We start from the raw sequence: 5,592 nt of genomic DNA, 5'->3' as shown, positions 1-5,592 counted from the left end.
GGTGTCTTCACCAAGTTGTGGTGAATGTTCATACTATTTTTCTTGACTTGCTTCTCGCCCTTCCTGCTCATCATTTGAGTTATTTTTGTTGATAGGAGTTAGATGGGTAACAATATTCCCAACTCTATTTGTACTGGCCTGGATGTGAGATCCTTTCGGGTTTTGTTCAGTGTTTCCTGGAAGTGTGCCCTGTAGTCTTTCATTGAATTGATTTGATAATTCCCGATTTGTTGTTTAATGTTCTTGATTGCAGCTTGTTGATTCCCAAGTACTTCTGTGGTATCTTCTTGCCTCTTTTCTGATGCGGCAACAAAACGAGTAAGCATTTTCCCAAAATTGGGTTTCTTTTTCTGGAGCCGGTTCCTCTCTTTGGTAAAAGCCTCCTCCTTTTTGTTCAAACATCTGTTCCTTGGCTTTCTTGTACTCATCATAAGGTAACCACATATTTTTGGGCTTTCTCCAATCTTCATCATAACGATCATCGCTTGAATAGCAAGCTTGAGCCTTTTTGGTTTCCATTTCATCAAGATCAAAGTCTCTAGTTAAATGCGGCCCGTTACAATTTTCACACCCCACTCATATAGTATGGATTGTTTGATCCATTTTAGTCATCCTCCTATCCATGTTATGCAACATTGCTAAGACCGCGGCCATGTCATCCGAAGCAGAATTCACGATTCCCCTAGTTATATATTGTCTAGGGTTATGATATCCTCTTGAAGGTTTGGAGAATTCCTCGATTAGCTCCTTGATCACGGATGATTCTTTCTTTGTGAGTGGCCCTTGAGAATCAAGGTGTTGCCTAGTAGTGACGTTTACCCCATCATAGAAAATCGAGACCTCTTATTGCACATTTAGATCATTTTGAGGACAGTTTATAAGCAATCCTTTATAACGCTCCCATGCCTCATACAATGACTCTCCTGCTTGTTTCTCAAAATTTTCAATAGCCTTCTTCAACTTGGAAAATTTAGAAGGTGGGAAAGACGGTTGTAGGAAATCTTCACATATTTGTGACCATGTTGTTTTTGTGCCTAGAGGGAGTGCCTTTAGCCAATCTTTTGTTGCACCCTTAAGAGTAACGGGGAGCATTCTTAGCAAAACTGTCTCGTGTGGTATGTTTGGTATGTTGACGTAGTCGGTGATATCACTGACTCATCAATGTGCTTGCAGGTGTCCTTGTGGTCTTTCTGATAGAAGGGTATGTCTTTCAGTTTTGCAAGTATGTGTCCTTTCGGTTCAAAGTTGGCCGTGCTGGTAATTGTAGTTTGCACAAGTCTCGATTTGTTGAATTCACACGTCCAGCTCTTGTATGCCTCCACTCTCATGTTCGAAATGTCCGTCATGTTGGGTTTTGGTTCATGTGACATCCATAAAATTCATGAAAAATTTAAACTTTTAAAACAACCCATAAAGCATCATTATTTACAAATAGTTTTTAAAACACATTTAATATTAGAGTTCTCCCAAAATCATAAAATCAAAACTCGAGGATGTGCATGATTACGCCGTTGCCTTCTCGCGATCCTCTGAGGTACCTAAAACATAATCCAAAAGTGTAAGCCTAAAGCTTAGTGAGTTCGCCCAAAATACCAATACACATACAAATAGCACATATACAATAACAAAATGTAATGGGTCCACAACTAACAGACTGAATTAACCCTGAGCCCACAACATAAGTCTGGCTTGCCCTTGGCCTATAGCTTATGTTTGGCTTCCTGCCCAGCCTGATCAGTCCTCGGACCGAACACTACTAACTCCTCAGTACGAGTCTGGCATTCCCTTCCTAATCCAAACTCGTATCTAGAATGCTCACGAGCCCTCAGTATGAGTCTGGTACGCCATCCCTGACCCTCAGCTCATATCTGGTTTGCTCCATGGTTTGTTGGTTACAACACGAAGCAATACGACCTCTGCCTAACCCACCCAATATGTCGACACATAATAGATAATATCATACACATATAAACAGACCATATCACAGGTGGTCCTACAGATGTACCAAATTAGCATATCAATACTAGCATGCATATCTATTCTATACTCATCATATTAACAATATCAGATTATCGAACCAATGGGCCAACCTTTGTGCTTTCGACCTGAAAGTATAATGAGGATTCTCACCCCACAAGCTGAACATAACTGATAAGGCCCGAATCTGAATCTCAGGTATCTAGTCATACCTACATCCACCAAGTGACCAATTACATCAAATCCCAACAATCCCCAAAATACCCTCAAATGTCAAACTTGGTCAAACATGGTCAAAATCAAATTCCACTCGTCAAATTCCATAAACCCATTGAGTCAACCCAGCCGAGTCAACCCAACTGAGTCAACCCAGCCAAGTTAACTCAACATGGGCTGACCCATGCGAGTACTAGGGGAATAATCTGGAGGTACGCTCAACATACACAAGGCTTCACAGAGAACCACCATCAGGATGGCTAATCGGGTATGCGGGGCTTACCTTCGCAAATCTAACTTCTTCATTAAATGCTTAATGGCTTTAGCACTTGAGCTTATACTTCAAATACAAGATCCAGAGGCGTACTAGGGTCATAAAGTTCCCAACTTTATGACTTTTCACATCCAAAAAGTCCTTAATGAAAGGTCTTAATCCATGATGACCTTCTACAAGAAGCATGGAACCAAACTAGCTAAAGGGACCTCATTTTATGGCTTAGGACCCTTCTCAGGGTCTGAAACGACAACCCAAAACATCCAAAACCAAACATGCATAGAAATGGGACTTTTGAGACAAGAAGAACAACATAAAGCTAGCAAAATGAGATCTAAGCAGACAAAGCATCAAGGTGAAGACTTTTTTACCTTCCGGAGCTTCCCAAGGAGGTAATGATCCAAGATCCACAAGCTCGCTTCAACTTCTAATCTCCTTGATGCAACTCCTTCTTCTTTAAGCACACAAAGAACATACTTTTAGCTAAAAAAAACTCTTAAAGGACTAGGGTTTTCCAAAAAACGACTCAAGGGCTTTGGAGGCTGAAATGGTGGGGGTAAATGAGCCATAAAGATCCTTAAATACCCTTCAAACCCTAAAATGTAGGGTTTCATTCGGACATGAGTACGCCTAGTGTACATATGTGTATGCCCAACGTACTAGAGCGTGCCTTAGTATGGTTAGCGGACCCACATGTACGCTGTAACGCCCGCAGCTTCCAGCTAGTATATTTAGAGACAATAATCATCAAAAATAACTTTTTTGATAAAAAATTATTTAGAATAAAAGTGAATTTTTGATAAACCGGCACGACACCGCGTAACGTAAAAAGTTATGATTCGTCAAAAATAACTTTTTTGCTAGAAGATTCGGGCTAGTCAATTTATAGACGAAGAAGTTATGACTCGTCGAAATTTTACGTCTAAACCCACATGGCACTGCGTAACGTAAAAAGTGAATTTTTGATAAATTACTTTTTAACCTTAGGGATCTAAACGAAAGTCGTATTATATGTTAAGCCGAGAATGTACATAAAAAGAATGTCCAAATCTGACTTCATATGAGGAAGTTATGGTTTTTCTAAGATTTGGCATAACAGTATGCAGCCCGGAATTCGACTTCTAGATCGATCGATTTTTAGCCGACACAATCTAAACGAGAATTGAAGATCTCGTTAATAAGAACTCAACGATATAAAGACAGACAAAAACGAACGTCGGATGACAAAGTTATGAATTTTTAACGGATTTTAATTGTCTAAATCTGTTAAAATATAAATTTAAAAATAAATTTAAAATTAGCCGACGGAGTCTAAATGAAAATTGTAGATCCCATCGATACCTACGTGTGGATATAAAGAACATTGAAAGCTGAGCTATTATGCGAAAGTTATGAAATTTAGAAGTTTATTAAATTTTGGCGGATGCGAGGCTTACACGTGGCGTCATCCGGACCCTTGCTTTCTCCTCGCAACCTCGCATGCGGAGCTGACACCTACCCACTCGTACGTGCAACGTAGGCCTCGTACGTGCAACATACTGAGTACGTGCAACATACTTTGAGGATTACTCCAAGCGTAGTCCAAAGTTTCCCCTATAAATAAAATGTGAGGTTCCTCATTCTTCTTCACACTTTTCCATTCTTTCTCTCTCAATACTCCAAAACTATCCCTGCCCTTCCCTAACACTTCATAATTGTTAGAGGCAAGTCCCAGAGTGCCAGAAGGCTCCGAGAAGAAGAGCTTTTGGCTCAAAAGTTCTGCCAGCACAGAGCCCGACTCTTCGCTAAACTCCATTGTAAGTAAGTTATGCTTATCCTTCTTTAAGATAACTTATATTTAAGTTCATTATCATTATTATGAACCTATAAGCAATATATGTGCTAAGTATAAATTATAAAAGTGTTATTATAATACCTTTTAACTGCTCGCGGTACGGGGAATATGGTTTGAAGGGCCGCATAAGGTTGTTGGATTTCAAAACAACTTAAATGCCAAAATGGTCCTGCCCTCCGGTGTTTCATGTCTGACCCCTGTCTATACATAGTAGTTGAAAAGTATTGTTTAAGATTTATATAATACAAGAAAAAAAATATTGCTTGTATACCTTGAGTTAATGATAAATCTAGACTAATAATTATTCACAATAAATATTAGACTAAAAATCTAGTAATAATGATACTTGGTTTCATCAAAGGAAAAGACGATTGTTAGAAGCGAAGCATTGCACGAATTTTGAGTCATCATTTTAATAAGTGAGTGCATAGTTACTTTCATCTTACACATAGATATGAAGTATTTAATATAAATTACGTGTTATGTGTGCATATTATATGTGTTCTTGATATCTATGTCGGATGAACAAGATATGCATGTTTTATTCGATTTAAACTGTATACGTATTTTATACCTATAATTATGATGGGTAAATATGGGTAGATGAAATATGAGATGAATGATGAGAGATGAAAGATGATATAGATGATGAGAGGTGACAGATGATGAGAAGCCTTGACCTAAGTGATGGCCTAGTCATCTAGCGGTGTATAGATGATGACTACAGACTATTCTAGACAGTCCAGTGGAATGCTAGCAGACTTGCAACCTGTAGGTGTTGTGAACGATGTGTTCACTATATTTACTCTTAAAAAATCCCTAGCAGCTATGGTCTTAGTGCCTTACAAATGAACATTGGCAGCTATAGACTTAGTGACTTACAAATAAACATTGGCAACTATGGATTTAGTGCCCTATAGATGAACATTAGGAGCTATGGACTTAGTGCCTAATAGATAACATCGGAAGCTATGGACTTAGTTCCTATTATATAAACCCTGGCAGCCATGGACTTCGTGCCTATTCCTTAGGAAAATCCTTAGAAATACGATTGAGCAATAGATGATTCTTAAAGAAGGTACTTAAGAATAAAGAAGATAATGGGGATGGGTAATTGAGTTAATTGTTTGATGATGAAACATAATAACTATATTATTGTGGGTTGAAAATCCTATGTACTCGCCAGGTTTCCCAACCTGACCCACTCTGATTTTTAAATAAGCATAAATAAAATTTTTAAAATGAATGTGAATTTGGGGATGTCACATATGCTTGGCGTACTCATCCAACT

The 5,592-nt window shown here is 38.6% G+C and overlaps 1 non-coding gene across 1 annotated transcript; it reads left to right on the top strand.

Annotated features, from left to right (window-relative positions):
- The first annotated feature begins 856 nt into the window (after positions 1–856).
- Positions 857–963, top strand: LOC145044644 (small nucleolar RNA R71). The gene has a single exon (XR_013681591.1). It is a non-coding gene; the product is annotated as a small nucleolar RNA R71 (small nucleolar RNA).
- The last annotated feature ends 4,629 nt before the right edge of the window (positions 964–5,592 follow it).

The sequence above is a fragment of the Lactuca saligna genome, chromosome 4 (assembly GCF_052625555.1).
Source record: "Lactuca saligna cultivar CGN05327 chromosome 4, ASM5262555v1, whole genome shotgun sequence".
Taxonomy (NCBI): domain Eukaryota; kingdom Viridiplantae; phylum Streptophyta; class Magnoliopsida; order Asterales; family Asteraceae; genus Lactuca; species Lactuca saligna.
Note: the sequence above shows the minus strand (reverse complement) of the source record. Positions and strands in the feature narration are given on the sequence as shown.